Raw genomic sequence first — 20,189 nt, forward strand, 5'->3', positions numbered from 1 at the left:
GATTTTTTGAGTAACATCATATTTCTAATAATTGGCAAGTTCTGGAACAGATACAACATTTTTGGTAATATATTCATTTTTCTCGCCGAAATTCTACCTAACAGTGAGAGTCAAATTTTTCCAATTTTCCAGTTGTCTTTTTATTTCTAGCCATTTCACCTCGTAATTATTCTTAAGTAATTGAGAGTTTTTAGATGTAATGGAGAGCCTTAAATAATTAATTTTGTTTGTTACTTATAATCCGGTGATTTCTTTTAGTCTTTCTTGATTTTTCTCAGTGATATTTTTAGTCAACATCATTGATTTATTTTTGTTTATTTTGAAACCTGCTACTGTACCAAATTCTTCTATAGTGTTTAGCCATTTTTTTGGGTCCTCTATTATGACCTCTATTCTATTATGTCAATAATTGTCCTTACATTGTCTTTCAGCTGTCTATTAGGGAGAAAAGCTACGGGTTTGTCTGTCTCCCTGACCTCAATACGTCAGGGAGAGGGAGCTCCACGCTCTACCCAGTCGCTAAAACAAAATTGTAATGCATTTGTATTTCACCACTCTTCGAAGAGAGCAATGTAAATGACTTTCTCCTAGCACTCATTTTATCTTCATAACAGTCCTTTGAATTTGGTCATCTAGTTTTAACATAACAATCTAAAAACTGTACAAACAGCAGGTGTTGTAATTTTTAAAAGTTTAAGTCAGTTTTCTAATTTATTATTGCATTTTGAAATATTATTAATCATTTAATATTTCAAATTGCAAATGGCTATGCCTCACAAGTTGAAGGTTACCCAAGTGGAACTTCCAGCAATATTGTAACTTGGGCCCTATTTTTCTCTGTCCTTTACTTTTTCATGAGAGGGGAAGCAAAGCAGCACCCAAACCCTAGCACCTGCTTTCATGCAACTAATATTTGGTTTGGGTAACTGTTGCTTTTCCTTTGATAAGGAGTATATGACAGGAAGGATGCTCCTTGTTATTAGCTAAAAGTTGGAGATAACTAAGAATGTTCTCTGTGAAACATTGGTCTTCCCAAATGGAGGGCAAACAGAATGGGGTAGATGCTATTATACCATTGTCGAGTTGTAGGCAAGAATGATATATCCATGCTCTATTCCTTATGGGGGTATGAATGGATGGAATTTGGTGATGTGCCAAGAACCTCCATTACTCCTTCATAAATTGGACTTGGGTTGCCCATAAAGAGTCAGAGGTTCCCCTCTATTGCCCCATATGATGGATAAACCGTAATAGCGATTCCTAGTGTTTGGTTACTGATACGTTTAATTTTTACTGTCTTTAGACATGGGGAGAACAAGAAATTAGTAATTTGCCATTTGTTTAACCTAAGTGAATACAAGCTTCCTAATTCATAGTCTCTGAATGCTACATAATTAGAGGTATAAAGGCTCTATTTGACTTCCTTGGTTGTCTCTGTAATCTCAATTTTGATTCCCCCTCAAAAAACACCCTCTGCTTTATAGCGTTCCATTCAGGGTGACAGACAGTAATAATTTATTATAAGCATCTTTATATTATCCTCCAGTTATATATCCAAATCAGAAGTGTTATTTATGCAGTAGCTCCTTCTTTCCTATAGTATTTATTTACTTTTAAATGTATAATTTATTTTCCACTAAAATCAAATACACTTGCTATACAATAAAAATAAACGTCTGTTCTAAATAGTTTTTATTCCATGTTTCCCCTTTTTACCTGCCCATAACTCAAGATATAAAATTCCCCTTCTTTTTATGAGCTTTGCTGCCCATCCATCTACACCTTTTATAGAAAAAGCCCCCCTTTTTGAAAATCCCTCCTTATCTACTATTTCAGTCTCCTCTGTTAAAAAGTCCCACTTTCACCTCTAATTCTTTGATGTTCTCACCTGTATCTGCTGCCAACTGTTTCTTCTAAGCTGCCTATTACTCTCCTATTAGTCTTAGTCAATTGAAACTGCCTGTGAATATTTCCAGTGACATTTTTGTGGTTAAATCTTTGGGGAATCTTCATTTGATTCCTTCTTGACCTGATTCACAGCATGCATATTGTTCACTACACTGGTGCTTCCCACATTAACATTAATATATGTAGCTTCCCTGCTTACAGTATCTTTCTACATTCTCTGTTCAGTGCTGCTCCTCTACACAGATCAGTAGTGATCAGATTTTGAGGAGAAAAGCCACAGACCCTTCTTCCTCACCACTTCAGCCAAACCTCTACAGCATAAAAAATAGTCAGGGGGTTTGTCCTGAAAGAAGAAGGGCTACGTCCTGGGAGCTATAATGTGAACATTGCTTGCTGGCTTTTAATCTTTCATACACTGCTTATATGCTTTGTGCTTCTTTTGTATATTTACTGAACATGTTAGAGATAACAGCTGATTTTTCTATTCAGACCTGATATTGAAAACATTACCATTTAATGCGAATACATTAGTTTTCAGTTGTTCAATCCATTGATATACCATAAAATCAGTTCATTGTGCTGATGTTTACATTTAAATTAATTTAAAGTATTAAAAATGCCCAAGCATTCCTGCCCATTACATTACCTCTAAAACCCATGTATTTGAAGTAACTTGTATTCCAATAATATTTCACTAATGCATTTTGTATTTTTTCTGCTTTCCAAAAAAAAAAAAAATCCATAGTGTGATACCTTAACAGCAACTCAAAATCAAACATCCTTGTGATTTAATTTTTTTCAGGGAGGTTTGCATCAATTAAAATAACGAAAGGTAAAACTATTGCAAAATAGAGATAACAAAATAATTTCAAAGAAAATGTTTGTAGCGTGTATCCTAAATCTAGGGTTTTTTCTCCAACTAACATAAACCCATTGAATCAAATTGCGTAAGTGTGGATTTATGAAATTCCACATGAGTCTGTTCTAGTTGGGATTGGACTTAGGTCTCTGTTCTTCATTGACACAACTGCAAAATCACTTTATTTGTCTTATCTGTACAATGTACAGTCTGGGAATCATGTGCATTTACTCCATTCACATAGACTTAGTTCAAAGTCTCATTTCATCTATTCAAAAATACATTTTCTTCTGTTCATGTGCTTCTTCAACATCAAATGGTAATACTATGTAACAAAATTTAAAAAAATTCTGTTCCTGGTTTGAAAGTCTTACTTTTGTTTAATTGTGTGGTGCTTACTTTGAAAGTACAGTAGAGTCTCACTTATCCAAGCTAAATGGGCCGGCAGAACCTTGGATAAGCGAATATCTTGGATAATAAGGAGGGATTAAGGAAAAGCCTATTAAACATCAAATTAGGTTATGATTTAACAAATTAAGCACCAAAACATCATGTTATACAACAAATTTGACAGAAAAAGTAGTTCAATACACAGTAATGTTATGTTGTAATTACTGTATTTACGAATTTAGCACCAAAATATCACGATATTTGAATTATGTGATTTTAATGTTTAAATTAATATGTTTTTAACTCTGTGTTTCAGTGTTAATGTTATTGCGTTTTTATGATTCAATCGATAGTTGTATTTTATTATTGTTGTGTAGGCATTGAATTTTGCCATAATATGTTTGGAAACCCCTTTGAGTCCCCCATCCGGGATGAGAAAAGTGGTATACAAGTGAAGTGAAGTAAATATATTGAAAACATTGACTACAAAAATGGCTTGGATAATCCAGAACCTTGGATAAGCGAGTCTTGGATTAAGTGAGACTCTACTGTAGTTGTACTCCAGAAATTTCATTTATGTGGCTGCCACAAACTATGTTGAATTGGTTGAGACTCGATGAGATATTCATTGAAAAATTATAGCAAAATGTGCTGCAGGATATCCTGCAAAAATGAAGTTTTTGCAATTTAACCATGTTTTTATGATAGAACCAATTAGGAAATTACATTTATAACCCAGGAACAAAAATTGTGTTACATAGTGTAATCAATTATATTAACTGTTACAATATTCTCCAGCATTTCCTTGCACAGGGAAAGGAATGCACTTTGTGGCCACTCCTGTGGTCTGCCAAAAGAATCTAAGACTTAGCACTGTTGCAGTGTTAGACTAGTCTAGAGGCTCATTAAAGGTACTTCTGCACCTTTTGGAGCAAATTATCCTGCCTTCCACACAATGCTGTATGTATCACAATAGGGGAAGCCAGGCTTTGAACAAAGCATGTACAAAATACTTTATAGACTGCAAGGAAAACCTATTTTTTATTTTTAAACCCAAATATTTAAAATCAGTTACAGTAAACCTCATGTCTATATTGATCCTTTTGGGTTTTCTAGTTCCATGAAATCAATACCCTTTTTGACATACAGTAAAGTACTAGCGTGAATGCATGCTTCCTCTGTCATTTTTATAGAACATATTTCCAGGCCCAATCTGCTGTTGCATAGATGCCTGGCATGGCAACATTACCTCTGTTTCCTTCTATTATGAAACACTGCAGTTTCTTCATCTCAAACTGGAGACATGAAGATGTGAACACATAAAATTGGCATGCCTTTCCAAATGTTCCTTGTGTCCAAATGTAATGCTCAGTTTTGGACTTTTAAATACTGTCACTTGTTTTTCTATATTCATTGTATATTCATATATCCATTTTAACCATTAAGAATGTTTCAAAGTCATATAATTTTTTTACTATGTTAAAGGTTTCCATATGTGTTTAAATGCCTGTTGCTTAGCTTGTGGCTGCGCTTCTATTCTTTTTCAGACCCGGTTATGGTGTTCACTAAATGCCTCATAGTGGTTTCTATCTATTTATAATCAGAGTAAGAAGTAATAAATATAAATGCATTTGATTCAGGAGATCTGGTTTTATCTTCTTGAACTGATTGCCTGTTTGGAGAAAAGTGCACTGTAACTTAATATGCCATTGCATTAAAATCAAAAATGGCATTTCATTTGGCGCCCTTTTAGAGTCATATCAGCAAACTAAGTAGTTTGGCTAGCTAATTACTTAATCAGTAAAAATCATTCGGTGAAAGCCAATTGTTCCCTTGGTAAAGAAAATATTGCATTCATTCTTTAAATAGTAAAATATAGTATATTTTAATTTTGATTTTTCCAGCACATGATTTTTAAGTTGGTTCTTTAAAAGAAGGCGTTTAGTGGTATCTTTCTGAGGTGTAATACCTTCAATTGCTAAAAATAACTTCACAAAGCATGTTAGTTATATCCGTAATTGTTTTGACCATAGAATTAATTTTAAAGTCAAAGGGGGCACTGCTTTTTCATCATTTCTAGCTCGGAATATTCAGCATGTCACAGATGTTCATGAATAATGTCCATTTAAAACTGTTGGCAAGAGTGCCGGAGAGTTGGCTAGATGAATTAAATGTTGGGGGGATCTGACAGGGAGCACGCTGCTTTGTGATCATTCCAAAGTTCTAATAATCTCCCTCACCTTCCCTGCCTGCCATTAATGAAAGAGAATAGGTGATTGCACCTCCGGCTATGTTCTGCGCCTAATGACTCCTCCAAAGGCAGATTTATGAAGAAAAAATTAACTTTGAATGAGGATTGAATTGGCCCTGACAGTCTGATAGACTGTGACACAGATTCTATGGCAAAACAGACGTAGCCCTAATTGATTATCAATATTTTAAGCAAAGTGATGAAAATAAGCATTAAGTGATGAGAAACACAGTCTTAATACAGTAGGCAGGAGCCAGGATTCGGAGAGTCTTTGGGGAGGCTGCCCCAATTGCTATTATGGAACATTTTCTCTGTGGTTTCGTCCTTATATTAATGTTTCCTTTATGTTGATTTCTCCCCTCTTTTAAAGGGCTGTAATTAGAAACATAACATTTCTGATAAAATCTGCAGTTTCTGTAACCTTCTATTCATCTTTTGCAGTTGTCAGCATCCAGGTATATTCTACCCTATGTTAAAAGCAAACATTTAAAAAACTAAAATTTTAAGCTGTTTTGAGCTGTCTTTTTAAAACATGATGCCAAATGCATTGCAAGGCACTACCTGCTTAAGTTGCTCTTTCTGGGAAATAATGTCTGTTAGCGTATTGCTGCCCTTTGAAGAAAAGAAAAGGTGCAACAGGATTGAAAATATTAATTGACCATATTTTGATATGGTGGGATATGCACATACAGATATGTTACTAATGAAATAACTCTAATGTTACATGTTGCAATCAATTCCTCCAACATAAAAACTGTTGAGAATACAAGCAAATGTTGTGCTTCTCTCATGGAAATGCAAATTACTGAGTTCCTCTTCTGAATGTAAACAACAACCATTAATATGGCCAATCTGCATTTTAGACCTTTACCACATATGTAGAAGGTTGTTCACATTCCCTTGTGTATGTCAGCAGTCTTCATCTTTTGGACAGTCTTTGTAATTTACATGCAATGTCTAACTTAAAGGGATGTCATGTCTACTCAAAAATTAACTCCAAATAATTTCTATATTTTATTTGTTTGGGTTGGCAGCCTCAGCTTACTGAAACAGTAAATATTTATGGATATGTTATCACCTACAACAGATTCTGAGATTTTGGACAAATTCAAAAACATAGCATATAATATTTCATGGCATCATACAAATACCATTGTTACTTAGTGCTTGACAGTATTTCTAAAGATTGTGAAATTATACATTGCAAATGTATAATATAGCTGATGATATATATATGTGTGTGTGTGTGTGTGTGTGTGTGTGTGTATACACACACACACACACACACACACACACACACACACACAGTAGAGTCTCACTAATCCAAGCCTCACTTATCCAAGCCTCTGGATAATCCAAGCCATTTTTGTAGTCAATGTTTTCAATATATCGTGATATTTTGGTGCTAAATACGTAAATACAGTCATTACAACATAACATCACTGCGTATTGAACTAATTTTTCTGTCAAATTTGTTGTAAAACATGATGTTTTGGTGCTTAATTTGTAAAATCATAACCTAATTTGATGTTTAATAGGCTTTTCCTTAATCCCTCCTTATTATCCAAGATATTCGCTTATCCAAGCTTCTGCCGGCCCGTTTAGCTTGGATAAGTGAGACTCTACTGTAATATGATTTTGGAAATGTGTTCAGTCTTATAACCTCATGGGTCAGAATTTTTCTACAAGTCTTGCTAATGTAATATATTATAGAAAATAGCATGTAAGTTAAAATGCCTTGTGATTAATAAGAGATTGTGCTTTTTAAAGGTTCTATAAGTATCAACAATGCTTATGTTCATCTGACTAAAAAAGCAAACTAAAACAACTACTTGATAACATGCTAACATGGGAGACAGCAGCCTGCTAACTATGTTTGTGTTGCCTTTGTCCATGAAATGCATTGCTTAATTCAATTAATAATAGTCTCTCCTTTCACCATATTTGTTTTGTATTCTGGTCCCTTAGTTTCTCATTCTTCAATTCTACTTAGTCTTTTTGGGGTACTGTACTGGTCTTCAGAAGAGACTTAACTTGACAGTTATTCTGGTTTTCTTTTGACTTGCATTGAGTACATTGCTCTCATTTTAGCAATACTGGATAAATAAATGGCCTTAAAATATATTCTGTTTAGCTTATGATGCCCCTTGTAATCCTTCACTAATTAAAAGAGGATGTATTGTATTTCTAGGTAACCCTCCCCCCAAAGAGTAACACAAGGTACAGATCTATATGTGTTCATCTGAAATTCCAATAAGTCTTAATTCTTTGCAAATGAATTACCTTTTATGGTCTGTTTTATATAATATTACCTATTATGTTATTGAGACTTTTAGGAGTACTATATAAGTATGTGTTGCAAACTTGTTAAATGTTAAGTATTAGATGGGAATGTTGTATGTTACCAGTCTATAGGCAGGGATAAATGTAGTTGAGTTGAGCCTACATAATAACAGCAGCAACAACAGCCACATCAACAAAAATAGTATAATGGATTTGACCGGTGGCGAAGTGTGTTAAAGCACTGAGCTGCTGAACTTGCAGACCGAAAGGTCCCAGGTTCAAATCCCGGGAGCAGGGTGAGTGCCCGCTGTTAGCTCCAGCTTCTGCCAACCTAGCAGTTTGAAAACATGCCAATGTGAGTAGATCAATAGGTACTGTTCCGGCGGGAAGGTAACGGCGTTCCATGCAGTCATGCCGGCCACATGACCTTGGAGGTGTCTACGAACAACGCCAGCTCTTCAGCTTAGAAATGGAGATGAGCACCAACCCCCAGAGTCAGATATGACTGGACTTAACGTTAGGGGAAACCTTTACTTTACCTTTTTACCCACCCACCCACCCACACTATTTTTACCAACTTTAAATTATAATCAGTTAATCATTATAGCTTTGAGAAGTATAATCAGACTGAATCACACCTGGATTCTTTGAAGCAGTACTTTTCTCTAATGACAGTTTAAATAAAAGGAACACATTCTTATTAAAAGTATCTTTTGCTTTAGCATAATTTTATTTCAACGTGCATTTTCCTAGGTAAAATCATCCACGGGACAAGTAGATCAAGGGATTTTAGTTCAACCAAATGTTTCAGGATTAGACAAACCCCTGATAATGAGTGCTTTATCTGTCATCTCACTTTTTCATTCCATTAGACAGATACAGCGTGGTTAAATGCAAATATAAATTATGCTACTTGCGCCCTCTAGTGAATATCAGATTGTTTTGAGCATGACACCTTCATGATTGAATCAGCCAGACCTAATGTAAAGTTATGTAAAAAAAACAGATTTTTGATAATTAGAATTAATATTTACTGTTTCAAATTTCTGTTACATGTTCAAAACAATAGGCATTCTAGTAGAAATGTGAAATATTTTTATAAGGTGATTAGCTTTTCACTTTTAATCTTCCAAAGGAAAACCCAGTTCTTTTTTCTTTTACTTAATGAAACAAAATAACACAAATACAATTATTTTGGGGGGAAACATTTTTATTGTAAATAATTTGTTTCATAAAAACCTCCACAGCAATCTTTCATAGCTACTAGCTATAGCTAGGTCAAATGTTTCATTTATGCTCATTTGTATCTGTTTAAAACATCTCCAGAAGATAGTTTTTACATTGTTACTAGAATAATGGCCAAGCTAAAACATTGTATTCCAACAGCTTAAGTTTTTTCAAAAGGTTTTAAAGGGACACCCATAATGTGAAGTGATGACCAACACCCAGTTTTCTAAAGAAATATAGTTTTCCATAAGAAGGATCATGTCATATTTAGTATATTTGTTTTAAAGGTATCACAATACTCCGGTTATTCCAAGCAATATAAAAGAACAGTTACTTTTCAAATCAATTATTTTATACTTTATCTTGTGCCTACTCTATCTGACCTCCTATTTTATAAGTACAAATTGACATGGAAGTTAATTCATCCATGCAGTTGTCTGGTTTAGATGTATGGGTGTATTTGCTTATCATGATTATGTGGACAGGTTGCTTAGAGAAGAGAGGCCAACCTGTTGTCTGTAAGAGCCATGCCCATCCTGGATACTCAAGACTTCAAGGGGTAGCTGGTGAAGGTTGTAAATGCTTCTTTGAAAAAAGTTTTTATCCCAACCCATGTAAAAGATACAATCATTAAACTTGTTCTCCTTGGTAGATGACCTACACTGGGAGCTGAAGGGGAGGTTGCATTCCTCATGGTTCAACATTTAGTGCTATCAGTTGTGGTATTCTTGACCTATACAATACTATAGTTTGGAGCCAGGATATTTGAAAACTCTGTCCCAAGTGAAACTTCCTGAAATGTGAGATCTGCAGCAGAAGTTGCATGTTCCACTACCTTGCCGTGCTAAAATGATGGCTACGAGTCATAGGGCTTCCTCAGTATCAGCATCCCTACTCTAAAATGCATGTGTGAAATAGCCCGCAGGCCAAATGCAACCCACCACATCATTTTATGTGGCCTGCAAGGTTTTCAATGTCAGGGCAACATAGTTATATTTATACAGTCACAATTACAAATGGCTCTTTGAAGGCAGCCATAAGGCTGATATGGTCCTCGGTGAACATGAGTGTGGCACCCTTGCTTTAAACGGACATCAGTATGGCACAATCCCATCTGAGTTTCAGACAGTAATTAATACCATTTTGATTTACATGATGTTCTGTCCTTTAGATGTGTACAAGATCAGCCAGTGGAACTAGGTGACAAGGTGATGATTTAACCCCTGGTCTCCTGGACCCCTATTCCAAAAAAAAAGTCACTTCTCTACATTGGCTGTCTGCCTGAATATGAACATGCTTATCATAATAACCTTTCCACCATATTCCAGTAATCTGAACCTAAGGCTTCACAATCCAAATTTGACACTGTATGCTATTTATATTATGCTATACTAATAATATAATATATTGTATATACATATAATATCTATAATAATATTATAATGTAATACAATATAATAATACATTATTTTAATTGTATATTATATATTGCATGTAATATTACTAATAATATTACAGTATAGTCGTATAGTGCAATATAGTAATATATAATGCTAATATTGTGTTATCCTAATAATATAATATATTGTATGTGCATATAACTTGTAAGCCGCCCTGAGTCCCCTTCAGGGTGAGAAGGGTGGGATATAAATGTCGTAAATAAATAAATAATATTTACCATCTTTGATTTTATTTTAATTATTCCCTGGGTGATATCTACTATTCATTATTCATTTATATTATTTCTTAACTGCTTTTCAACTTGCCATGGGTCCCAAAGTGAGGTATAATGAAATATATATTTTAGAAATTGACATAGTATCGATAAAGCCACTCTGACTTTCTTTGGGAAGGAGATGGAGAATTGAGGTGCTGCTGCAAAGGAAGTCTCATCTTGTGTAATCACTAACATAGACCCTTAGAGCGGCATAGAGCCTCCACTGAATATCTAAATTCTGGGGAAGCAGAGGCAGTTCTTCAGATATTCTTACCCCAAGACAATATGTAACTTTGTAAGTCAACTGTAGCACCTTGGATTCTGCTTAGAAACAAAGGGAAAGTTACTTTAAGACGAGTGCTAATGTGGTCTCAAAGCACCCCCCAGACAACAGTATGATTGTATTTTGTACAAGCTATAGCTTCCAAACACTCTAAGGATTTAATTAAAGGTAATTAAAGCATGGATCTCTGTGGTTAGGAGTTAGAGGGGAAACTGGTTTGACTATCACTTTAACATCTAATTTGTATGTCAATGAATATCAGTCTGTGCATTTCATTCAAGAACAAATGAGACCCAGTACACACAGTCTTGCTCCATTTTACAAACGGAAAGCATTCTCCTTCTGGAAGACATTGTTCACATATATAGTCCTCCTACTGCAGCCCTGTATGCCAACCTGGATGATCCATTTACCCTCAGCTATCTTCCAGGGGTATGTGATAAATATGATACTGCAATAAAGTGTAGTGTATGAGCAGAATTCTGTTTAAAAGGTTTTTGCAAATATGATAGCTTCATAGCATCAAAGCTTCCTCAAGATTATAATTCCCCCACCCACATAGATAGACAATTAACTATAAGTGGCTATTTCAAAGGATTGCCCATACAACCATTTACACATGGCTCCTTGGTTGTTGCATGATTTCATCCCCTGCGTTGGTCCCAAGGAGTGTCATCTGAATCTTATGCAAGAAACAGTTTTTGTTGGACCTATCTGCCATCCATTATAGCTTTTGTGGTCTTCCCAACAGACAGAACCATGTACTTAATATTCCTTTCCAGATATGTGATTCATTGCTATGTAGCCCTGACTCTTGAGTCTGAATTCATTTCTCATTGCAATGTACACTTCCTTCCATTTGGCTGACCATTTATGTCAGGGTGGGGTTAAAAAATCATCAGCTCCGCACCACCCTGATTTATTGGTGATCCAGGCCTCTCACCAATACATCCTCAGTCAGACTGCTTGCCCGTCTGGATAAGCAGCACCAACAAACAACACCACAGTCGTTAATCAGCTGAACGCAGCGGTTCTTAGACTTTATTCTATATACAGTAGAGTCTCACTTATCCAAGCTAAACGGGCCGGCAGAAGCTTGGATAAGCGAATATCTTGGATAATAAGGAGGGATTAAGGAAAAGCCTATTAAACATCAAATTAGGTTATGATTTTATAAATTAAGCACCAAAACATCATGTTATACAACAAATTTGACAGAAAAAGTACTTCAATACGCAGTAATCATATGTTGTAATTACTGTATTTATGAATTTAGCACCAAAATATCACGATATATTGAAAACATTGACTACAAAAATGGCTTGGATTATCCAGAGGCTTGGATAAGCGAGGCTTGGATAAGTGAGACTCTACTGTATATACAAGTTATTATATATACAAGTTATTTACAAGTTGCAAAGTCCATCGCTCATAGGAGACATGCTCTCTCCTTGCCGATCAGCGAAGCTCACACACTGCTGATAACAGCACATTCCACAGCAGAATGACAAACGCCCTCTCAGATGGGAAGTCACGACCTATTGGCTCGGCAGGCTCTCACTCAAACTGGCCTTCCGTTAACACTTGTGGTGCCGGAAAACATGTCTGGAATACACAGTTGCAAACCTTCAACAGTAAAAACACTTGATTCATCATTTCACTCTTAAACCCAAAATACACCAACAATTTCATAGACTCTTTGGCATAGCTTTCAATAGTATGCTAACACTCACGCTTAATACAATAGTTATGGACAATTAAAGTGGAAGCATCTGCCATGGGGTGGTAAGAACTTTGTTGAAACATTCAGATGCAGGATTATAGCAGTTCTTTCCTATTAGTGCCTTAAAACTTTGGTAGAGTTTTCCCCCCGCATCCCCAGAATTACAGTTGTGCAGGTAGCATCAGACAAGACCATTATGGCATGGCGTGGCATGGCAACCAGCCTATTCTTAGATGCTTTCTATTGCTCACATTGGATCTAAGGTAGTGGGGCCAAGTAATACATGCTTGATTCCAGCATATTTATCTGCCTTTGTGTTACATTTTCTCTGGAGTCCTTAGACTCTAACCATACAAACTCCATTCTGTGCCATCATGGAATCTCTCTATGGTAATGGCCTCCCTCATTGCTGCATTAGGGGCAAGCACTTTTGGATGGACTCTGCGTTTTACAGTCCAATGTAAGCTACGGTAACATAGAGACAAAGTGACGCCTCAGCCAGACATCCCATTCCTTTGTGAAGTTTATGTCTGTGATTCCTAGTGTTAAGAAACCCCACCAGAGGCAGGAGGAATTCTCATCCCCACTCCAATTCGTCATACATTACACACAGAGAGAGACTGTGTCTATCTATCTATCTATCTATCTATCTATCTATCTATCTATCTATCTACCTGCCTACCTTATAATCACATAAATTCTGACTTGCAGTTAGGGATAGGAAAGATTTACCAGGCAACTGGATTGCAAAACAGTGGGACCTGCTTGTTTCCACCTAAGAAATATCATTTTTATGTTTACTTTGTCCATTGTATCTCAGGTGCAAAATATTTTAAAAGTCAGCAAAAGTTTTCTGACCATTTGTAAAGCTGCTGAAGGGGAGAAGAGTGTAGGAAGCAGGAATTTAAACATGACTTGTGCTAGCACTCTGAGTCCTCTCTTGCAGAAATGATATTTGAAACTCAAAATAATTGTTTCATGGATTCAAAACAAAGAAATATCTGGATTTGGATGCATAATTGCATTTAGCCTTTTCCCACATCACATCAAACAATAAATGGTTATTCTTCTGATGCATTAGACTTTTAAAAAGATTCCATTTAAACGCTTAGGAAGTTTACTTGGAAACATTTCTAAATGATGTAAGTGATATTGGCTTTTAAGAAATTGGAGCCTGCATCAGTTTTAGGGCTGTATTTAATAAGTTATGTAGGATGTTTGTGTCTGTTCTGTTATGTTTTTGCTTCTCTGATCAAATTAATGAGCCAAGAACAGAAAATAAATAGTTCCTTTAAGATATATGTACAATTCCCACTTACATATCAAAATATTGAAGATTAGTAAAATATAGGTTACAGTTAGAAAATGTATGCTTAATGATGAGATAATATTATTTCACTTATGATTTAGGTTTTTTAAAAAAAAAATATGAGAAACCATTCTTACACAGAGAACAAATCAGTCATAAAGAACTAACAAGCAAAGGGGAATAATCAGATTTAAGCCTGGTAGTTTATTGAATCTAAATTTTTCCTGGTTGGCCCAAGAGCTATATATAAGCCATCAATCTTGTGTTGATAATGGACAATCTTGAAACCTACCTAATGTTTGTGTTATTAAATTTCAGTCTAATGAGCTTTGCTAATACATATTGGAGATGCTTGTAAGGGTGGAATGTGAATCTTAGCAGGATAATTCCAAAGAGACACAAGTGAAGCATTTTACATGACTCAAGGGGTATCGCTACAATTACACATATAACCAAAATTGGATTTAAATGGAATTTCTATTACGGTTTCTCTTCTACTAGGGAGAATAGAGTGTAAATGAAGTAAAAGTCTTTATTGTTACCAGTGCTTTGTTTTTATTCTCTAATTTAATAGATTCTTGTAAAGATATTGCTGGCAGAAAAGTTTTAATATTTCATTACTTTAAATGTAGTATGAGTGTGTCTAAAAGCTTGTAAATGGAAACAGATGTCGCTGTAATTGTTTCTTATATTTTAGAACATCAGCATTTAAGCTGTATATTTTAAGGTGGTGTAGGTGCTGACTGCAAGGAGACATCGGATTTTAAAGTTGTGGTCATGTGGCATTCACATCCTTTGTTCTTACTACATTAATTGAATATTCATATAACTAATGTATTGATACAGCAGAGAAAAGAATGAACTGTTGCTCTATTAAGTGTATAATTGATTTATGGTAAAGTATGAACTGGTATAAAGTCTTAACTACCCACATTTTGGTTCTTTATCTTTTGACAAGGCAATACTTTAAAAAACTTAATATTTCATCAACTATAATGCTGTTAGAGACTTATTCTAAGTTCACTCATCAGGCAGTGAGCTGGCAATAAAAGAGAATGGCCCCTTGGAGACATTAATGCTTTGGAATAAATGATGTGCTAGAACAGAAATTTAATTAATTTACAGAGTATATTGATAGTCCCTTGTTACTGTGCTGTATATTTTTAATCTTCTTTTAACATCTGTAGTAAAGTGTTTTAAACCCCTGCAGTTGAGCAACTTGTAGATAATTAAGCAATAAGTGGAGATGTTTCTAAAAAAAAGAACATTCTTTTTAGAAGATACTGTCATAACATGAATTAAATGCCGCTGTTGTGATCTGCGCTGAAGATTTTGTGGAGAGGATGTGGGGCAAGTCATGAGGTGATACTGTGTCTCTGCAGGAAAAAAACAAAGTATTTTTTAAATCAAGAATGCAAATTTTCCTGCATCCAGACTATGGAAAACATCTATCCTATCCAGGAATTGGTCAAATTGTTTTGGGATTTGCATAGCACCCGGCTATAAACTATATTGAGCTTATGAAATTCCATCTACAGGCAGTCCCCAAGTTATGAACAAGATAGGTACTCTAGGTTTGTTCTTAAGTTGAATTTGTTTTTAAGTTGGAGCAGGTACATTTTTGAAGTGTAACTCCATATATATAGAGAGAGGAGGGGAATGGCTTATTGTGGAAGCAAGGCTTGGTTATTTATCATGTCAGAAGTGAATTGAGAATACAGTTAAAATGTATTTAAAAACACAAGTTAGAAACTTGGCATTAACTAGATTTCCTTTGACCAGAAGCTGGCCACTTGGAGAGCCTCTGGTGTCACTGTAAGAAGGTCCTCCATTGTGCATGTGCCAGGACTCAGGTTACATTGTAGTACATGGTCTGTGGTTTGGTGATAAAGCTTCAGTGGAGACACCTTTTCCCCATGATAATTTTTGGAAAATGACTTTTATATCCTTTTGGAAAACACGTTTTGGAGATCATAACTTTTTTAAAAGAAAAGTATGACCTTTCAGAGAAGAGCCAAAAACCCTTTAGAGTAGAATCTTCTCTTGTGGTATACAACCAGATATAATTATGCTAAGCAATGGGTTTCAGTTGTTAGACGGAATGATCTGTTATCTCTAATCTGTTAGGAAAACAGAAATTTGCCAGTGCATAAAAACAGCAGAGCTTTAGAAGTGTTTTTCAGTGCTATTATATATATATATATGGAGCCTTGTTGGCAAAGTGTGTTAAAGCACTGAGCTGCTGAACTACCAGAAAGGTCCCAGGTTCAAATCCCGGGAGCAGAGTGAGTGCCCGCTGTTAGCTCCAGCTTCTGCCAACCTAGCAGTTCGAAAACATGCCAATATGAATAGATCAATAGGTACCGCTCCAGTGGGAAGGTAACGGTGCTCCATGCAGTCATGCCGGCCACATGACCTTGGAGGTGTCTACGGACAACACTCTTCAGCTTAGAAATGGAGATGAGCACCAACCCCCAGAGTCAGACATGACTGGACTTAACGTCAGGGGAAACCTTTACCATATATATATATATATACCGTATGTGTATGTGTGTGTGTGTGTGTATATATATATACACACACACACACATATACATACACACACACACATACATACATACATACATATGTATATACTCTCCCATAAAACAACTTGTTTTATATCATTCACTCAAGAGACAAAAATGAAGTAGACTTGGATGAAAATAACATATTTGATTTACTCCTTCATGTGTTCAGCATACACAGGTACAAAACTTATCAGTCCAGTTTCAGATATGTTTGAGATAATTCTCTGTGCCACCCAGCCAGGGCATCTCTCTTATAACAAAACAGCTATCAACAGATCACATCATCAAAAGGGGAGAGAGAATTTCAGGAGTGAATTTCCTTTCAAAGTTGTAGATTTCTCCCACTTCCTGTTGTCTCATCCCTGTTTTTAACTATGAGTCATTTGTAAGTTGGATGTTTGTGACTCGGGGACTACCTATATTTTGTTCTTAGTGCTCTTATCTGTCAACTGGCAAGAGAATCTGAGGAAAAGGATGTGGTGGGATAAAGGCAGGCACCATACCTTTTCCAGATGGGAAATAAGTACTAACACAATTCCCGTATCATCCATCTCAAGTTTTATATTTTGAATCCAGGAATACAGAAGATACAATTTGTTCTTACGGTGACATTTAAAAATAAAAATAAAATATTATTGTAAGTATACAATGTGAATACTATTTACCATATGTTTATGCCATTTGAATGTCACTGATGTTCAAAAACTTATGCAAATTATTTCAAAAATTACATATAAAATGTATATCATATCCCCATCTCTAAACACAGAATAGATGTTACAGAGAGGGGAAAGCACGCATGCAGCCTTATTGGGGCAGCCAGCACTGGCCGTCACCACCATTTCTCCACCCAGATGTTCAAAAAAGGTAGAAATGGGATCAGGACAGAGAGAATATAAGGATCAGTGCTTCTTTTAGGTTCTCTTGGGACAGACAAAGCTCTTGCCTCTACCCACTGTATTTATTTATTTATTTATGTACTACATTTATATCCCACTCTTCTCATCCCGAAGGGGATTCAGAGCGGCTTACAAATCAAATGTACATACAATATATTATTAGCATAGCACAATATAAGTATTAAATTACTATATTGTACTATATCATTATACTGTAATATGGCTCCCCTGTTCGTTTTGGTCCTAGAGCCTCCAGCTGAAGGCAAGGGAAACAAGATGGAACTGCTTCCCTGGCTCTCCTTGTTGCTCTAGTTCTAGAGAATCATTTGGTGATGGGGGAGGGGGCCTCCAGCTGAAGGCAAGGGAGACAAGATGGAATAGAGGTATTTTCATCTACTCCAGCTTTCTCTCCAGTCATATAGTAAAATAACTTTTCAAAGTGTTGTCCACACAAATATCTAGTTCTTTGTGTATTCTCCTGTGACGTATAGGACCACAAGCCGTAATTGGTTTCATTCCATTGCTTATTGATTCTTGCTCAACTCACCTGCAAACTGCAGGAAAAGAGCCATGGTGCGCTAAGCAGTTAATAACTTTTTTATCGTGTCAGATGTGCATTGAGGCAAGTCACTTCTGGTGTGAGAGAATCGGCAGTCTTCAAAGACATTGCCCAGGTGACGTCCAGATGTGTTACCATCCTGCGTGTGGCTTCTCTCATGTCCCCACATGGGAAGCTAGGATTGACAGACAGCTCACCCTGTCTCACAGATTCGAATTTCCAACCTTTAGGTCAGGAGTTCAGCTGGCACAAGGGTTTAACCCATTGCGCCACCGCAGCTCTAATTGATAACTGAAAGAGCATAACTCTTGTCAGCAATGATGCCCAGATAAGATGGAGAAGTGCTCGACTGCTGCCCTTCTCCCTTTCGAGCTACGTAACTAGTAGCAGCTGCAGAGAGAAGTTCATGGCTGCCCCTATGCCCAGGGAAGATGGAGAGATCTCTGAATAGAGCTGTTCTATTTATGCAGCCAGTACTTCCTGTTGTTTGTCCTGAATCTCCTACCATTTAGATTGGATGATCCCACATTCTTGTACAGGCAGATCCCGAGTTACAAACATCCGTTGAAAGTTACACTTTAAACATGTACCTGTTTCGACTTACAAATAAATTCATCTTAGAAACAAACCTACAGAAACTATCTTGTTTGTAACTTGGGCCTGCTTGTATTATGAAAGAGAAAGTTCACTCTTTCACCAGTCCATGCACACTTTGCATTTGTCCTGTTACCCCTTACTAACCTTTTTCTCAAGTGCTAAAAAAAACCCTTATAAAGAGAATTGCTTCAGTTTCTTAACCACTTTTTCTTAAGTAAAGTTTCTAAAACTTTCTGACTTCAGTGATATTTTATTGAGGTAACACAAATTGGATTCTTAATTATTTTTCTGTAGAAATTAATGAACCTTCCCTAAAAATGTGTCATTTAGAGTAGCACAGGCCAGATTTATGAGATGGAACTCCCATTGTCTAATATGTAGGAAGATTTACTTGCCTGTAAATCTACATTGAAAAAACTTCTCTTTTTCCACCATGAAGGATTTAGCATGCTGACTAGAAACAGAGAGAAAATAAAGTTTATATGAATTTTTGAGGGAATATAAAGAACATTCTCTCTCATCATAGCCTGGAGCCCCAGGTTTTGGTGGTGGCCAGGGGAGCTTTCGCACAACTAAGACTTGTGCGCCAGCTGCACCCATACCTTGGGAAGTCAGACTTGGCCACGGTGGTCCACGCTCTGGTTACATCCCGTTTGGATTACTGCAATGAGCTCTACGTGGGGCTGCCTTTGAAGACGGCCCAGAAGCTTCAATTAGTACAACGAGCGGCAGCCAGTCTTATAATTGGAGCGACGTACAGGGAGCACACCACCCCTCTGTTGCGTCAGCTCCACTGGCTGCCAATATGCTATCGAGCCCAATTCAAAGTGCTGGTCTTGGCCTACAAAGCCCTAAACGGTTCCAGTCCAACTTACCTATCTGAACGTATCTCCTTCTACGAGCCTGTGAGAACTTTAAGATCATCTGGAGAGGCCCTGCTCTCGGTCCCACCTGCCTCACAAGTGCGGCTGATGGGAACAAGAGATAGGGCCTTCTCAGTGGTGGCTCCTTGGCTGTGGAACTCCCTCCCCAGTGATATCCGGCAGGCCCCATCCCTTCTGAGTTTTAGGAAAAAGGTGAAGACCTGGCTTTGTGAGCAAGCGTTTAATATGCTAAATTGATTGGTTTAATTGCTTATGTTTTATCTTTTGTACTGTATACCGGCGTTGAATTTTGCCAGAGTGTGAGCCGCCCTGAGTCCCTTCGGGTGAGAAGGGCGGCATAGAAATGATGGAAATAAATAAATAAATCATTTATTTATGTGTTCCTGCTGCTCATATAGGAGAAGCAGGCAGGGATTCCTTGAATTTTCTTAAAGTCTTGCATTTCTGAAGATTTCTATTTTTCTCAGTTGTTCCCCCCCCCCCACACACACACCCCAAATTTAGATTGTTTTTGCTGTAGTTACCTTTCATATTGCTTTCATCTCTATACGTGAATGAGCACTGCTCTTGTAGTCCATTCTGGGAAGGAGAAACACCTTCTCCCCATGAAGACGTCAGTCCAGAATTGAATCTTGTTGCTTGACAAAGGGAGGTCTTTTTGTAAAGGATTTAAAATACTCTGGAAGCCATGGAGAATAGAAATTCACATTTTTATAACTTTCTTTTCAAA

General features: G+C 36.5%; 1 protein-coding gene across 2 annotated transcripts in view; it reads left to right on the forward strand.

Moving 5' to 3' along the window:
- Nucleotides 1–20,189, forward strand: part of rsrc1 (arginine and serine rich coiled-coil 1) — a 236,644-nt gene that overhangs the window by 170,121 nt on the left and 46,334 nt on the right. The window lies entirely within an intron of this gene.

The sequence above is a fragment of the Anolis carolinensis genome, chromosome 3 (assembly GCF_035594765.1).
Source record: "Anolis carolinensis isolate JA03-04 chromosome 3, rAnoCar3.1.pri, whole genome shotgun sequence".
Taxonomy (NCBI): Eukaryota; Metazoa; Chordata; class Lepidosauria; order Squamata; family Dactyloidae; genus Anolis; species Anolis carolinensis.